Source organism: Nelumbo lutea, chromosome 6, assembly GCF_056320005.1.
Source record: "Nelumbo lutea isolate HS-2025 chromosome 6, American lotus-T2T, whole genome shotgun sequence".
NCBI lineage: Eukaryota > Viridiplantae > Streptophyta > Magnoliopsida > Proteales > Nelumbonaceae > Nelumbo > Nelumbo lutea.
In genome coordinates, this window is record NC_142689.1 from 8,211,737 (window position 1) to 8,230,254 (window position 18,518).

At 39.0% G+C, this 18,518-nt stretch overlaps 1 pseudogene across 1 annotated transcript; it reads left to right on the top strand.

The window, feature by feature from the left end:
• Positions 1-7,116: 7,116 nt before the first annotated feature.
• On the top strand, positions 7,117-8,914 carry LOC148847160 (zinc finger protein ZAT5 pseudogene; annotated as a pseudogene). The gene has a single exon (XR_016100955.1). The product of XR_016100955.1 is annotated as a zinc finger protein ZAT5 pseudogene (transcript).
• Positions 8,915-18,518: the final 9,604 nt, after the last annotated feature.

Here is an 18,518-nt window from a genome sequence, read left to right on the forward strand (position 1 = left end):
ACATTTAGCCGTGGGAAGATGTTTCCTATGCGGCTACGCTGTGCTGTGAGGTTGGTGTGAGGAGTAAATCCACACATGTCATTCACGAGTCAGTCTCCAATGGATTGTGGTGCTGCTACTTTGGCACCTTGGCCGGCCAACCTCCACGCAGGCCTTCCTCTTACCTACTTTTGTCACCCGCCGCTTCCACTACTGCTTTCATGGCTGTTGCCACCAATCGAAGTTCAATACGGATAAAGATAAGATCTATCCGGCGATACTATAGAGCTTGGGTGGTGCTTTTGAATTGACTCTGTGAGAAATGTATAAATGATGTTGGGTCTTCGTCATTCTTCCTCTCTTTCTCACTACTTTCCCCCTGTCCAAATGGTTATCATTAGGAGTAGCATAGCTGACAATTTTCCTATCAACTGAATTACATGGTATTTTGGTCAATGCAACTTGTTCTGGGGGGGTTAACCGGCAAGTCTTGGGAATTCGGATGATGGTGGCATGGCATGCGAATGGATGGCGAAGCTTTAGACAGTCAGTCGAGGTGATGGATTAGGCGTGAGTGCGTGACTACTGACTAGGATTAAGATATTAAAGAAAATGTTGCCATTATTGCTTCCACTAGGAGCAACAGTCCTAGAGTGGAAGGAAGAGGTGTGCTGAGAAGATGAATTGCACAGGAATAGCATGCTCAGACATACGACACCCAAATAACAAGCAGACCCCCTCTCCAATGGCTAGTTCATTGAACTATCTAATTTTAGTATTTTACTCTAGTGGTGTAGCAGATTTACGAGCTCCCGGTTTGTGATTCTTCCTTCTATTAGGAGATAGTATGGGTTTGAATTGCTTCTGATCTGATTGTCCTCAACCCCTGGTACCTAAATTTTTGCGAAAAATTTTGAAGGAAAACTTTAAAATAGAAGATACTGTCTTTAAAGCGTTATTTGTCTCTACTCAGTTTATTTTTTTACGAAATCCAAACTCATTTTTCAAGAGATTTGTCTATCCAAAAGAATAGACTGGCCTGTCTTCGGTGTCCCTGCGAGTGCGGTACATAACGCCACAGACAACATTTGTGGTGTCATTGCTAGGGTAACTCACCCGTGGACGGATGGATTACAGCCCGGTGGATATCACGGCGCCACTGTGGGCAGAGGCTTTGAAAAATGGAAATACATAGCGGCCTATATAAAATGGAATGGGCCAGATTCATGTATGAAGGAGCGAGCAAGGCTCATAACGTAGCTTAAGCAAAGCAGCCAAAAGCTGGAAAAGAGCTCGCAACGTGACCGTAAAGGGAAACACTAAACAGGTTGAGTGAAGTTAGCTTTCTCTTCCAATTGGTGTACTTGTTAACTGTAGTACTTAGTTTCTCGAGTAGAAAACAAAGATTCGATCGACTTTACGCCATGCCCAGATGAGGCGTGGGTGACCAATTGGATGGCCTGGATGATGATGATGATGTACTGGGCCAGACGCAGGCCGCAGGCCGCAGGTGGGTGGATATATGATATGACCGTTAGGCATTAGTCGGACCAACAAACACACCTCACCAAAGATGCAATTTGCCATGTCTCTAACTCTAACATAAGAGAAGTAGTTGAGTTCTGAAAAATATCATTTCCTAGATTCTGACGCAAGAGACCGTGGAGTGGATTTTGACATTCTCAGCATTGACTATGGGAGTAGAAGAAGCATTGTTTGTTTGTTGATGATTAGAAAAATCAAAAAATTGGGGTTGATGCGGTTAGCTTTTCTTTCCGGTAGGCAAGTGGGTCGTGGTTAGTAAGCTAACTGTGGGCCGACTGCCATGGGGAGCCTGGGTTGGGAACATTCTTCTGATCTAAGGCAGATTGGTTCTGCCGTCCGTTGTTCCTTTGGTGGGGGATATCACTGTTGCAGCACATGAACCACGGCTTTTTTGGGTCAATCAACTCATCAGAGTAAGAGGCTGTTCGGTTACAGCTGATTAAGTAGGCTGTGAAATTCTCAACGGCTTAATTACTTTCTTTTTTGGTGGGTATTTTGATAGGACCCAGATCTCCTACAATAAAAAACTACGCTTAGATAGCATCCAGTCATACATTGAGAATATCTCCAAATTCATAGGCAGAGAATCCCATTGCTTTTTGATGTGGTTTTGGCCCACATAGTGTGATTGGATCGACATTAGCTACCCACAGACACTACAGTCACACACCTAGAATATGCTGTGTGCTTGTATGTTGTCATTGATGGGGACTGATTCCAGATGTGCGGCTCTAACCCTCCAAGGCCTTGTGGATAGAGTGTGAGTATTGTCTGAAAATTTGGATCGGTTCTTCACACCAACCTCATAATGTGTCCCAATACTTTGTGTTGTTATTCATGGAGAGATGTTTCCAGTCCACAGTGTGATGGGGCTCTGAGCTGAGGTCAGTGTGAGATGCGCTATCTATGAGGAGCAAATCCCAATTCTTACATTGTGGGGAATTGATCCAGACTCCACACAAGGTTAGGTGCTATGCTAGCAACAGGCTGCATGCAAGGCTCACAGGCATGAGATACACATTAGCGACCCACAAGGCTGTACCCCACATGCACATCTCAGCATGCATTGGGAACATCTGATTCCGTACTAATCACTAGGAAATGTTCCCAATACATAAGTCTGATGTACTGTGGGGCGGCACCTACATGAACTCCGCCGGCATACCATGGAGTTTGCCTAATCTGTCCCTCCTTAAGGCTATGTTTGATTTGAAGAAAAATGTAGGGAAAGGAAGGGAAAGGTAAGGAAACCTATACAAGATTTTTAAAAATTTCCCTACTTTTTTCCTTCAAATCAAACATAGCCTAATTGACAAACTAATGGCTGAATGACATGTTTGATTATTGATTACTAAACCTCTAAACCACAATTCAACCTAACTAATTAAAAACCTGTTCTATAATTTTGCCCACATTCCTTGATTGGCAAGCAACAAAATGAGCTGCCCACATTCCTTGCTTTGGATTTGCAGTGCTTAATTACTTGTGCCCAGTAACCACTAATCAGATTGTAATCTGATCATAGTCGTACTTTAGATTCTTACCCCCACCAACTATGAGTTCCCATGTTCTCACGTCTCTCTCTCTCTCCTTGTTAATACGTAGACGGGAGTGATATTAATTGGCTGCCCCAAAGCATTGAAAGAGGAGTAGAAGTAGAAGTTGAAAATCCTATGCGACACGAAAGGGTCAATTCCCAAATGTTGAATTCATCTAATCACCACTACTTAGACTAGTCTCAGCACTGTTGGTTGGCTACATTTAAAAGTTGAGCCATGACCACATGAATGAAGTCACACAAGTATAGGAATTAGCGTCTATGTTCTGCTTCTGACGATATAATCCTCGCAAGGGAAGAGTTGAAGATATATTACTTAAATGGATTTCATATCTGGTCAGTACACGGCACTTTGGTCAGTCCAGAGAGTTGCTTAATTACCTTGGTAACTTGACGAGTTAATGGGGTTAGAAGTTAGAAACTCGCCGCTTGATGGTATGGACCAAGGTTCAAAAGTTTAAATTTTCGTTACGTATCAGCCTGTATTGACTGATATATATTGTATCGGGCCCTTTCTGGTACATCCTATAGGCGTTGTATCGGGTTAGATTATGGTTTAAAGGATAATCAAAACTTAAATCGATTTTGAAAAAAAAATAAATAAAACATAAAAAAACACCAATATTAATATTTAGAACCTTGGTATGACTACATAGGTGATGTAAGGCTTAATTTGTGTACAAACTTCACACATTATTATTAGTAGACAACGAGCGAGTTAGGATCCCAATTCTTGTCGGATTGTTTTAGCAAGTAACTAAGTTACATTCGCAGCCAATTTCATTAGGTAAACAGTCTATCAGTGATCTAATTCTCAGAAAACGCAACAACTTTTATTGCTGAGACAATAGATGGCCTTTCCTTTTCTTCCTGTCTCCTCATGCTTTCATGAAGTGCAGTTAGCCCGTTGATGTGTTAGTTATTTGACAGGTGAAGAACCAAACAGTACTATTCTAGGCTTTCTTTTGACACTCCTCACCTTCCACTTGTGCAGTTAATGACCAAGGGGGAGCTGTTTGGTAGCAGCTGAAGTTGCTGTATTGAACGACTTCGTTTTTTTTTTAATAAGTAACATAATCAATTGATAGAATATTCAAGGGTATACCACAATCTCCTTAAAAAACTTATTCACTAAAAGACAAAACAAAAGGCTTTTTTCGATTCAGCCACTTCAGCTGTTATCGAATGACCCCTAAGCGAATGAGACAAGTTCCTAAATGCCGTATATGCTAACGTGTCAATTGCGACGGGGCGCGACATTGCCCAAGTGGCCCTCACATGAAGCCAAGTACCCTTTTTTTCATATTAATGAATGGAAAAACCTAACAACAGACCCAGCCCATCTGTCGTGGTTCCATTTCTGTAGAGACACACACACATATACAGTCACTAGCAGCAAGTGACCGAAGTCAGGAGACAAAGGGTGGATAGAAGAGTTAATTCACGAGGCAATTGTGAGAGGTACAAGTACATAGATCTAAAAGGGAGGTGCAAACCTAATTTTGGGTGGGAGTAGGCATAAAGTCATTGTCTTCAAAAGGAGCTCTCGACGCCACTTTTATTTTTTCCTTTCCTCTATCTGCATTTGTTACTTACAACTTCCAAAGTGCTACTCAAACACATCACTACTACCACTACTTGTTACCCATTTCCTCTCTCTATCTCTCTCTCTCTCAATAGAAAATAAAATAAAAGCTAAGGAATCAGTAACAAACAACTCCTACCCACAAGAGTTCTATGTGTTTGTTATACTTTATTTTATTATTTTGCTTGTGGGATTATTATTCCAGTCACACTCCATGACGGAAGGAATAGTTTGATTTCTATCTCTGGCTGTTAGTGGTCATAACCCATTAGCTTCTACACTTCTGCCTTCTTCTTCTTCTTTCTTCTTTTAATTTTTTTAAGAAGAAACTGAAGGACTTTGGAGCATTGACTCCTACTCCACGCCACCCAATTTGTTCTCTCACTGGTTTTTTATTTTTTTATTTTTCTATTAAAGAAGGCATAATAAGAAAAAAGAAAGAAAGAAAGAAAGCTTCTAAATGATTGGAACTCTGAAAGATGGTTTCGTCCTTAGCCAAGGGGAAGTCTACTTCCATGGGCCGGCCCCAGTACTGGGTGGGCCTTATTGATTGGAGGGATGATATATATGTATCCATATTAGATCTATCCAATGGCTAGGATTATTGAGTTGTGATGAACATTTTGCCTTGTAGATACATGCCACATGGGATGGGGACCCACATCACATATTTGTCAAATAATTAATCTATGGTTCTCACACCATTGGCTTAAGCTGTATTATATCACTTAAGATAAACCATTGACCAAAAAATGGAGGACCCCTGGATGGGTTGTCTCAAATACTCTGTTTTGATGATGAGGTGGAATTGTTTTGTATTTTTTTGAGCTGCTGGTTGCAACAAGCATGTTCTCATGAGTGACTCATAAGCTACTGAATCTCTCTTTCTCTCTCTCATATTTGTTCTCAATCACTTCTAGATAGTGAATTTAGTGATCTATCCACACTAAATATAATGTAATATAATATAAGATATTATAGTTGTAAAGCTTGTGGTAATTTAGAGAGAAGGAGAAGAGGAAGAGTAAAGAGGGAGTAGGAGGCATTCTGTGTTTGTTCTGTCCACCAACCCATACAAGCAAGGATGCTTTACTTCCCCACCACCTACTTCTAGTGCTGGCGTTGCCCATTACGTTTTCGTGCTTCACACAACCAACCAAAACAATTCGTTACGCCAAGAATCTGCCCTCCTTAACCCTCTCATCCCTTGACTTGCCTCCCTAATCTCTCTCTCTCTCTCTCTCTCTCTCTCTCTCTCTCTCTCTCTCTCTCTCTCTCTCTATAGGATGATGGGCTGTCGACCCATCAAAATGGTCCATAGCCAGATTTGTTTTTGTTGTAAACACTACCAAGTTTACTTTTCTCAAATTACCATTGGATCCAATGGCTGGTATTCCATCAATTGGTTGTCTTTTTAAGGGTGAGTGCCCATCAAAATGATCAGAATAGTTCCAATCACTTGTCCATTATTTTTTCTTTCAATATCTCGGGATATATATTTTACTTCCACATAAATAATTCAATATATCACGATAATTAGATAAAGAAAGACAAAGAAAGGAGTAACCATAGTAACTAAACTGTAGTGTAGCCACTACTTAGTACCCCCTTTTTGTCTGCATTTTCCATCGTGTCACGAGAACCAAATAAAAAAATGGTTTTTTTTTACCCAATAACACCAGTTTGGCTCATAAATTGCCTCATTTTTTGGGTATCAACGATCAACGATTATTTTGTTTTTTTTCCTTTTCTTACATGTGCAAGATATCTCTCTCTCTCTCAAAGACCAAAAGGCCAAAAGTTAGAAGAGCGCCTAGCCACAAGTGGTTAAGCGGGTCAGCAATCAGACCACCCAATGAACCAGATATTAATTAAGCTCCTTAGTTAGCTTGAATCTTGGATTGGGTAAATATGTAAATGGGTGAATTTTATGAGATTTGTACTAAAAAAAATCATGAAGTGGGTCTGATCTGGGTCATCCTCATCCAACAGCACATGAACTGATTGATTGGATTCTCATTCACAATTCAAATAGATAAAAAAAGTGCTTTGTGGGTAATTAATTAATTAACAGTTAATCAATTGATTAATTAATTCAATTAGGTTTGTATGTTGTAAGAAGCAAAGACAGGCTACTTAGGTAGTTAAAATGTAACAGAATTGTATGAGTAAGAAAAGTATAAAAAAAATATATATATATATATATATATATATAGAAATAGAAAAAAGAAAAATTAAAAAGAAAGGGAGAAGCGCAAATTCCGTGGTTCCAGGCTTGCAATCCAATCCTCTTGAGAGAATCGTTGAGAAAAAGGAATGGGTTTGCTTGAAAGCCAACCGAATCTCACTCGTTTCCTCGCATACCTCTCTCTCTCTCTCTCTCTCTCTCTCTCTCTCTCTCTCTCTCTCTCAATATTAATTATATTACTGCGAGAGAAGATGAGTGAATGAGAAAACATGCTTTTATCGTGCAATTCAATAGTTTATATTACATGACTTCGTTTGGCAAAGTGTGAGAAAGGGAGTGTGAAACGGACTCAGGAAACGTTAACAAACCTTAGACAACTGTTTCCAGAATTCCCTAAATTTGCCTGTTTTCAGTTACAACGTTGTATTATTGCACTCTCTCTCTCTCTCTCTCTCTCTCTCTCTCTCTCTCTTTGCTTTAGTTAGGAGTTACTCCTCACCAGTCACCTCTGTAATTTCTCCACCTATTTTTACTCTCTCCGTCTCTCTCTCAAATGTTTTTTTAGGACAGACGCCCACATACAGTCTCAGGCTCTTTAGTCTATATATGTATTAAGTTCCAAGGTTAGAAACGCAAAGGAAGAAAGGTCGACGGGATAATTCATGGTTACTGTTCACGGGGCGGCTTTGACTACTCTCACATTCACTATAAATAGTGACGCCCACCCTCCCACCTCGCTTCCTCCATCACCTTTCTTCCCTTTCCTCCCTCCCTCTCTGTTAATTTCTTTCTCTCTATTTAGCTTCTGACTGGTTGGTTGCTCTTCTTTTCTCATCTCAGCCTCCTCGCTTCATTCTTCTGTAAGCTTTTGATTAAATTTCGGGGTTGAGCAGTGGTGGTGGTGGTGTTGGATGGAGAGGGACATGGAAGTTGCAGAGGAAGTCGTGGGGTCTAATGATCAGCACAGTACTCACGTTGTCAAGGGTAAGCGTACCAAGCGCCAGCGACCACCGTCCCCGTTCTCCGCCGTTGCCATGGCTACTAGCTCTTCGAGTGGAGGAGGAGGAGGAGGAGGAGATGGTGGTGCAGGTGGTGGAGATGATGGTGCCTTTCATTCACCGACCACCTCGGCGGAATTCGCAGAGAGCACCGAGGAAGAAGAGGACATGGCCAATTGTCTAATTCTCCTAGCTCAGGGACACAGCCGGGACAGTCCAAAGCGAATTGAGGAAGGTGGTGGGATGGAGATGAGGATTAGTAGCCGAAGATTTTCCGAGGCGGCAACGACGATCAGCGGCAAGGCAGGCTTCTACGTCTATGAGTGCAAGACATGTAACCGCTGCTTCCCTTCGTTCCAAGCGCTAGGTGGGCACAGGGCAAGCCACAAGAAGCCTAAGGCTATGGCTGCAGAAGAAAAGAAGGCGTTACTGGTGTCCTCGCCGGAGGAAGATGAAGCCCAACTCAACAACGTTAACAGCAGCCCACACCTTCATCTCCAGATAGCAGGCAACAAAGCTTCTGTATATGGAAACAAGTCGAGGGTCCATGAGTGTTCCATCTGTGGCTCAGAATTCTCGTCCGGCCAGGCTTTGGGAGGCCACATGAGGCGACACAGAAGCGCTCCTACAACAGCCACCACAATCACCACGAGTCCTGACTCTCCAGAAGCCAAGAAGCCAAGGACGACGAACGTATTGTCATTGGATTTGGATCTCAACCTCCCGGCGCCAACAGAAGACGTCGATCACCGGGAACCCAAATTCCCCTTCTCGTCGAAGCAACAGCCTTCACTGTTATTCTCGGCCTCGGCCTTGGTGGATTGCCATTACTAGCTAGCTCTAGCAAGCAAGGAAGAAAAAGCATCCCAGAGCCCCCTCTCTAGCTAGCTAGTCTCTTTGTTCCTCGACCCATGATCTGGAAACCGGATCATCAATGTGAATTATTAACAGGATTCTTATTCTTGTTCTTCTTATTACCCATTCATAATTATTCAACATATATTATCGATTCTTTGGATTTTTTCTATTTATATTCATATAAATTTTTTCTTCTTGTCAAATTTTAATCTTCCAGCTTCAACTTGTCTATATAGCTGAATTCTTTGGGTAAGTAAGCAAGTAGTGGTTCATTTTCATGGTGGCCTGCCTGTGATTCACGAAAAGTGAACCAGTGACGGAGCATCTTTTCTTTTAATTTCTTTTTGTTCTTTCATCCATGTGTGACACTCAAGAGAGAGATAGCTTCTTGGATTTTCCACCACCAAAAGTCGTGGATTAGGTTCCCTTGTTTGGTTTACAAGAAAGCTAAATCCCCCTCTCCTCGTCTGTTTCATTAGATGACAAGAATAAACCGATGGGAAACACCTGTATTCTTTTCTATATCTACACACTTGGAAGTTTTCTTTTCTGTTCTCTTTTGCCTTTATATTTATTATATAGCCGTCCACTTCATCATTTTCTCTCCGGCTAGCTCTATCACCCTATCCAATATCCATCTCACATCCACTTCACTTGCATGTTACTTGCCTTAACCGATTAACCCATTTCATCCCATCCCCTTTACTTACTCAACCAAAATGCTCATCTCATATATGTTGATTTAATTCCACGGCCTGCCGGCCGGCGATCGCCCAGAAACAGTGAAGTGAAACCCCACCAAGTATTTTTGGTTTGGCGGAGCTTTCAAAATCGGGGTGGTCTAATTACCTAAAAAAAAAAAGACTGGTTTTCACATGGGCTTGTGTGTTCCAGGCTATTAAGATGTCAATGTCACAAAGTAGGGACTGTGGGAGATAAATATCAAACACTCAATAAGGTTAAGATTAACAAATCAAGAGAAAGCTGCTTGCACCTAATTATATAATTGGGTGAACTTGCTATAGCAATATTTAGCTGTCTGAAGAGAGAGTGAAGTGTCTTCATGTGAATGAGTAGTGAAAGACTGAGGCTTACTGGCTTAGTGAGTAAGCCACAATAAAGACTAGAGTGGTGTTTGCCTAAGGCTTCTAGTGTTCGTTATGTGCACGTTTTGGAGGTGGTGATAAGCCACGCATGTGCCCCACTTTGCGTGAAATATCGAAATACATGAAAGCAGCAGCTAGCTAGTAAGGAGATGGCCCATTGACATTGGCCCATGTATGGTGGTCACCCTACCTACAATTCATCTCTCTCTCTCTCTCTTAAAGCTTTGATAAAAAATCTTAAGAAGTTAGCTTGTATTAGTTAAAACAGTCAGTGGGTCAAAATTCTGATATAGACAGGCCCCAAGCTTTGAACTTTGAAGCAATTAATTATCTAGCTTGGTTGGTTTTTTAAGGGGTGTGTAGAAAGTAAAAAGTAGAAACCATGAGAATTTAATTTAATTTGCTTTTTAATAAGCACGTTTGAAATGAGTCCTTCATGGATTGCTATGGGAAGTACATAAATGAAAAGGGTGGGGATTATTCTGTTATACAAATAGACTAATTTTTGCAATAATTTCAATGAAAATTAAATCTATAAAAAAAATATATTCATGATGAGTTTATTTCCCTTTTCATGATGACAAATCTGTACATATGTTCAAATGCTTCGATGAAAGCATGATTCCATGTGGTTTTCAAATTTCATGCACCATGGTTAAACTCATGAACCAATCACCTAATTTTCGGCATTCCAAACTTGTCATGGTCATAGAGCTTGCTTCTTTAATTTCTTGATTCTATCAATGTTTTAAAAAATGACTCAAAATTAAAAAAAAAAAAAAAAAAACTTTTCCCTCCAGGTGATGGGTCGATTGTTCAACCATCTAGGTTAAACGGATCAACTGTAATGACATAAATCAAATAATAAAAATATATAAAAAAAAGATAAAATTACAGAAATTTTGTAGAAGATATTATATTTCTAATATTATGCATTCATTGCATTAAACAAAAAATTAATGTGTTAAATGGGTATTTTTTTTGTCTAACCCATGCCCGGATCAAATGGCAGCAGTTAATCCAACAGGTCACTGGGTCGTTGAGACTAAATTGACCCAAAAGACTAGCAGGGGTGAGAGTGAATGGTTCAACTACAGGTTGAGAACATTGGCTTTTACTAGGGTTAGTCGAGATGGAAAAAATGCGGACGATCTAATCACTATCCACTCATTCCATGTAGTGATTTGCTTTGTCAATTCAAGTTAATTTGCAAGTTACATCTAAGGATTTGGATCACATCATTACACTATTTAGCTCTCTCTTTAACCAACCAAACGGTTACATTGTCACAATATGTTTTTCTTGCAGATGGACAAAAATAAGTGTGTGAAAGACAAGTTTTATTTTATTTTATTTTTTTATGACATTGAGAGAGGTTATACAAGAACAAATGAAATCTATTAGATTCTAGCCCTCGGATGTACACTTGAAAAATTACAAATATACTATCATGATTTATTAAGCATTAAACCATTCATATATGAACACGCCAGTGTTTTATATGTATGTGACTCATATGGAAGATTGTTATAGATCCGAACCTGTGTGGTCCATATATATGGAATATTGGCATATTCACTCGTGATTGGCTATGTAACTCATTTTTCGCGTAGCAGATCCGAACTTTGTTGTTTGATGTTTCAGCTCATGATGGAGCAGGTGGTAGGCGGGGAAGAGGACAATACGAGGCCTCTCTGTAAAGATTTACAGTACTTAAGCAAGCTGGCTGTGGGTCTGGCAGGTTGGATCCATTTGTGAGTGTATTAAGCCACGAGCCATGGTTTTCCAAAGGCCCCCCAATTGATGTAACAAGTCAGCTAGTGTTAATGAGATGAGAAAGGAAACGAACTTAAGAAACAGAAAACACGGAAGGACTCCACATCACCATTGCTAGAAATGAGTCTGAAAATAGGGGTGCAACTTGGACGGGTTAGGGTTTGTCAAAACTTCAATGGGCCTGAACGAAAAGCCCAAACTCAAGGCAGTGTAAAATATTAACTTGGGCCGACCCGAATTGCACCCCTAAGTAGAAATGATAACAACAATGGAATCATTTCATTTCAGTTTGCAGATGTGAAGATTTTAATAAAGAATTTACATCTGCGCCTCACAGCACATCTCAACCTTGTATTGGGAACATTTTTCAATGACAAATAAGGGAGATGTTTCCAATACACGCTGAGATGGGTATGTAGGGTGTGCTCTATGGGCGCAGATATGAACTCTTCAACCTATGGTTTTTAAAATCAGACCGGGCCGGACGGTCGGACCGGAAAAACCGGGAATCGTTTTCCCCTAAAACCATCTTTTTCCTCAAAACCGTTGATTTTGGCCAATAAACCGCTGAACCGGTTGATTAATCATTCGAACGATTTTGACCGTTTTTCATTTTTTTAATTTTTTTTGTCAAAACAGGCTGGCCATTCGGGTCAAATGGTCAAACTGTTCAAACTGATAACCGGGCCCCTAACTAGTTCGGTCACCGGTTCGTTTTTAAAAACCATGCTTCAACCAAATACAATGTGGTGAACTGGTGATTTAATTTAACAATTAAGCTAAGCATTTTAATGCTTTCCAAGTAACCCATTAAAAAAAAAAAAAAAGTGTCGGCCTAAAACCAGGCCTAGGCTCAGTCCCTGCCCATTTGGATTGATATTGGACAGGCCCATGTGGCCCAATTTGTTGTCGTAGTAGCTGCTAACCTAGCATTAGTAGGGTTGTTCATAAGAAGGCCCAAACCGATCAACCCGGACCAACCCAACCCGAGTTGGCCGGGTTATCTCCAGCACCAATCGGTTTCGGGTTATAAAACATCATAAACCGATGGTTCAGGTCGGTTTCGGTTTTCACACAAGAAAACCAAAACCGACCCAAACCGATCCGACTTAATAGTTAGTAGTTAGTTCCTACTTCCTAGTTAGTAGTTATTATATATGGGTTTTGCTCTTCTTCTCCTCTCCAAAGTCCAAACTGTGGACTAGAGGTATATCCTGTTTATCAAAAACAAGGCTTTTCCCGCATTCACTACCTCACATACTATGGTGTCACAGTCCCCACATATATATTGCAGTTGAGTTTCTATCAAGCATGGTTGAACTTAGAGCCAAAACCGACCCAAACCGATCCAACCCGACTCAAACCGACCAGGTTGATTTTGCTTAACACTGGGTCGGTTTTGGTTTCAAGTTCAAGTAACCCGATCAGGTTGGGTCGGTTGAAAAAACCTCAATAAATCAACCCAACCCGACCCGTGAACAGCCCTAAGCATTAGAGAGAAGCTATGATACCTAAAGTTGTATGCATGCTGTTAACACGACACTACAGCCAGGCATGACCACAATGGCATATCTCCCCATGAATGTGCATCTGGATCTGCCTCTCATAAAGATGCTACATCAAGAACATCTTCTCATGAATCATAGAGCTTGGATCTGTTACCCACAAGAACGGTGATGTTCTCAATGTACGGTTGTGGACTTGTAAGTGTCTTGTAGATAGCTGTGGTTGGTGTTCTTATGGGTAGCACATTTAAGTGCTATGAATGCGTTGCTGCAGTTTCTTGTTCATGGTGTGTACACAGCATTTGGACTTTTTTCCCCTTTTTAGGGGTGTCGATTGGACTGGATTTGGTCCAATCCGATTCAGTCCAATATGACTCCATTATAAATGGATCAAGTCCAATCCAATTCAATGAATAATTTGGACTATTTTGGATTGGTTCAATTCAATGTTTAAATCGTCCAATTTGTCCAAATTCATTTTAATTTAGATTGGTTTCAACCCAAACCCAGTCCATTGACACCTATATTCTTATTTTAAATCAATGGACCAGATATTGGTTTAATCCAACCAAATCCAATATAAATTTATTATAGATGGACCAGGTCAAGTCCAATCTAATAAATATTTTGGACTGAATTGGTCCAATCCATTATGTCTTTTTGATCTGTCCAATCCGTTCAAATTAATTTTGGACTATACGGGATTCAATCCAAAACCAGTCCAATGATACCCTTACCCCTTTTGTTGGTAGGCAAATGGTCTAAACAACAGAGGTAGCCCTACCCCCTCCCCCAGAACCCTAAACCCTATGGCTGCAACTTGGGCTAGGTTAGCCACAATCCAACTCAACCCAACTTTTTATGGGTTTGGATTGGGTCATGTTGAAATTTGAGTTGTCTTTTTTTTTAGATAATTTAGATAGGATCAGGGTTGAACAGTACTGACCCAACTTAACTACACTAACAACTGATTTATTATTATTATTATTATTATTATTATTATTATTATTATTATTATTATTATTATTATATAAATATAGATTTACTAAGACGCCCCCTATAGTTTCACGTGACCTACCCTATAAGTTTGCATGTTATCAAAACAGCCATCCACTTTGCAAATTGCAAGTTGCGACCACTTACTTAATAACCCTTCTATTGAGAATTTTTCTATTTATTTCTAATTTTATTTCTCTATTTTAATTTATTATTTTCTATTAGTTTTCCTATTACTGTATATTTTATTTTTATTTTTTTGTCATTTCAAATTGATATTTCAGTTATTTTTTTTCTTATTGGGTAAATTGCTAAAACCTGCCCTGTGGATTCTGGTTGTTTCTAAAACCTCCCATGAAGTTTGATAATTGCAATCACCTCCCATAAACGTTTTGACATAATTGCATGTAGATCCCCTTTATTAGAATCTTCTAAAAAGATGCATGAAAATGTTAAAAAATTACCCATGTGATTACTTTTGACCAAAATTTTTATTTTCCAATTTTTTTTCATATAAATTGCTAATCCAAACCTTTCCAATCTCTTTTTTGAAATTGATTTATTTTCTAAATTTTCCCTTCATATCAATCATTTAAAGGCAAAGATGCAATTTTAAATTCTCTATGTTTTTGTTGTTTATAAAATTTGCATTGTTCCTTTTTAGAAACCATCCTCAATAATAATTACATGAGTATTTTGGACATTTTATGCCTCTTTATAAAATTCTAACAGAAGGGGATCTACTTGCAACTTTATCAGAAATTTCAAGAGAAGTGATTATAATTACTAAACTTCAAAGAAGATTTCAACAACGATCAAAAACTTCAGAGGATGTTTTAGCAATTTAACCCTTCTTATTTTGGTTGAACATTGAAGAAACGTTAGGGTAAAAAATTAGGACGATGACAAAGGAAGAAGTCTCTTCGAAGAAGGTTTATGGAACCCGAAACAGACACTCCACCTATTAATTAATGCTTTTGAATTCCTTGTTTATTTTCATTTCCTTTGTTTGGATTCAATTCATTTGTGCTATACCAAACTTGCTGAGCAAGAAATCATTAGCAAACTCCAACTGCTTATCAGTTCTTCTTTCGGTCTCCTACCTGTTCAGCTTCATTTGGAGTACTTTGCTTGTTTTTCTTCCTTTGCTACGGAGAAAACTCCGAGTCTAAGACCTTGTTTTGTCGTTAATCTATTGTAGTCATTAATAGATTGTTTTCTTCCCTGAGATGAGCCAACTTCCAATTCGATATATTTTCTTCTAGCCAGAATACTGGTTTGCACCTATTATTGTATTGATGTTACTATTTCATCCTTATTATAATTGAGAGTTGAGAATGAATCCACTTTCTTGAGTGTTAGACATTGTTATGCATCTCTGTTGCCAGCTCTATTTTTTTCGTTTTCTAGGTCTTAATGGTATGGATCGTGTCGTCTTAAATGAAGTTTCTCTTACCCTAAACGTCTTATTGCCTTGCTCTGAAGCAAATGGTTTAAGGGAGTTGTACGTAGTAGTGAGAATCAAGAGAAATTAAGAGTAATTAAGGAACAGAAATCTCTTTTGTACTGGAGAATTACTTAACAGCACTGGGATTTATGCAATTAGAAAGCTGCCGTCTATGCAACTGGACCAGATAATATATAAAGTGGTTTTGTACATCATCGTACTGCCTATACGCTTAATGGCTTAAACAAATAACAATGAAGAGATATTAGAAGAAATGAAGGTAGGTCAAAGTTGCAAATGGATTCTAAATAGGCCCACCCAAGCTCAAATTGGCCCACCCCGAAATTTTATATGTGTTGGCGTTGGATTTTTGGTCTTTGGGCTGAATTCGGGCCCAAGAAGTCAAACATTTTGTTTTTTAGGTCGGGCCCAAACCTAGTCCTTAGGTAGCTTGAATTTAGTCTGAATCCAGTTCAACTATATGCATTTATACATATATACATACATATGCAAATTTTGTATATATATTTACATATATACATAAATATATGTATACATATTTGTATAAATACATATATATGTATAATTTTAGAGTGGGTTCATTGACCAACCCAAGTCCGAACCCAACCCAAATGCATCAAATTACAGTGCATATTGGGTTTGGGTTGGGAAGATATTTTTTGACCTTGGGCTTAGTCCGAGCTTAAGCCTTAAGCCCAAATTTTAGGATTGGGCCTGGGTTAACTATAAACCTGGCCCAATCCGCCCGACTCACACCCCTAATTCTAAATGAGTTCGACACCATCTTGAGAAGAATGAAGCTTAAATTCAAAATTTAAAGAGCAGAAATCTCTTACTTCAGTCTGGGACATCTGAGATTCTCTTGGGGGGACATCGCCTCGGACCAAACTTGTAAACCTTTCTTCATGAGTTATTAGTATTACTATAAGTGGTTTTTATAATCTTTGGAATGAAGGGGTTTCTGTTATCTTTTTATTATAATTCCATTATTGATGTTGTTTATCAAAAAAAGAAAGGCTTAATTACAAAGACCCCCTACTATGGATCATGACAATTACCCTTGAACTTTCACTCTGTGATAAATAATCCCCTAAACTTTTACTTTGCGTTAAATTATCAAAATATCTCTATTTTTTCTCTTAAACCCTAATTAACCCAAAAATACCTCTATTTTTTCTAAACAAAACCAGCTAAAATAACAAGAATCATCTCACTAACATGGAAAAACAAGCTTTTTTAAATTCATGTTTCATTTCACTTATATGAATGTCTTTCTTCATCTTAAAATATAAAAAAAATATCCACTATTTTCCCCAACAAATCAAGAAAAACCAAACGAAACCTTAAATTTATATCCATTAGAAAGAAACCCCTACCATTTATCTAAGTATTGAATTCAACTAAAAATCTACAAGGGTCTATTAAAGCAACTAAGAATACTCCAATATAATATTATATTTAGAAAACTAATTGAATTATAAATCGTTCAAATAAATAAGAAAAAGGTATTTTAGGGATTTAAAAAAATAAACAGCCAAATGAGAATCTTTTTCAAAGTTAACTGACATAACTTTAACGGAAGGGGTATTTGTTGCTAAGTAAAAGTTCAAAGAGATATTTGTTCTAAATGAAGTTCAGGGGATAATTATCACTGATCCCATGGTACAGGAGTTCACATCTGCGACCCACAATGTCCCACAGTGCATCCACGCCGTGTATTGGGAACATCTCCCAATAATAGTACCAGACCCGATGATATCATCATCAAGAGATTTTTCCAATACAAGGCAAGGATGCACTGTGGGACGTTGTGGGAGGGGGGTCCTTGTAATTTACCCAAAAAGAAAACAAAAAAGTAGTTTAATTTAACTATAAGATATAATATATTTTTTCCTGGTATTATGCTTGCTGGCTATCTCCTTGAAGGGGGAAATAACATATTTAAATGGTGTAAGGGGGAGGTATCTAACAGAATGATGTGTAGAAGGATATACCTTCTTTTGGCTGGTTCTTTCCTCTTTTGTTGTGTAAATGCAAATAATTTGGGTGGTGTATTGATGGACCAGTGGAAGGAATTCACATCTGCGCTCCCACATGCACATCTTAGCGTGCATTGGGAACATCTTCCATACTTGTCATGTCATTAGGACATATTTCCAATAAATACTAAGATGTGTAGTAGGGTGCACTCTGGGCGCCAATGCGATGTGAATTCTACATTCCACTTCCACTTGACATGGCTCCATGGTTACCTGCACTGTGTATATACCATTGTGGTCTGCAGGACTTGTAGAAATTTGCTGATCACTACATCTAACCATTCAGAATCCGTAAAGAGAATGCTAGACACAATCAATGTGGAAGGAGGCAGTATGAGTGACCCTGAATTTCAAAGACTTCTTTACAGGACTTGTACAACTAATCTTGGTCACGATTATGGTTTGTTACATGTGTAGCCTCTTTGTCATGTGACAAGAGGTGAACATGTTGATGTTACGTGCTTGTTGTTGAGCTCTGCTGACAAGAAGAATTCTGGAGGCTACTCTAAATTCTTTAGGTGGCGTTTGATAGCAATTTTCAGACCTTTGATGTCTGAAAATGTTGTTTTTCAGGTGCCACGTAGGCACCTTCATTTGGGTTGGATCTGATTAGTAGATATGAAACCCAATTTCAGATCTAAATAGAAAAGAGCCTCCCTATATGTTTAGCGTACTAAGAGGCATTTCAAACGTGGGTGAAATACAAAAGCGTCCCATAGAAATTTGAATGATCTGTAATGCCCTTCATATAAGCCAAAAATTTAGGTCATTCGACTCTTACCCTTATTCAAGAAAGGAGATTTGCCACTGGGAAGTTATACTCTCTTCTTCTTCTCCACGGTGCAAGCTTCTCCCTCCACCTTCTTTCTCTCCCCCCTCTCTTCTTCTTCTTCTTCTTCTTCTTCTTCTTCTTCTTC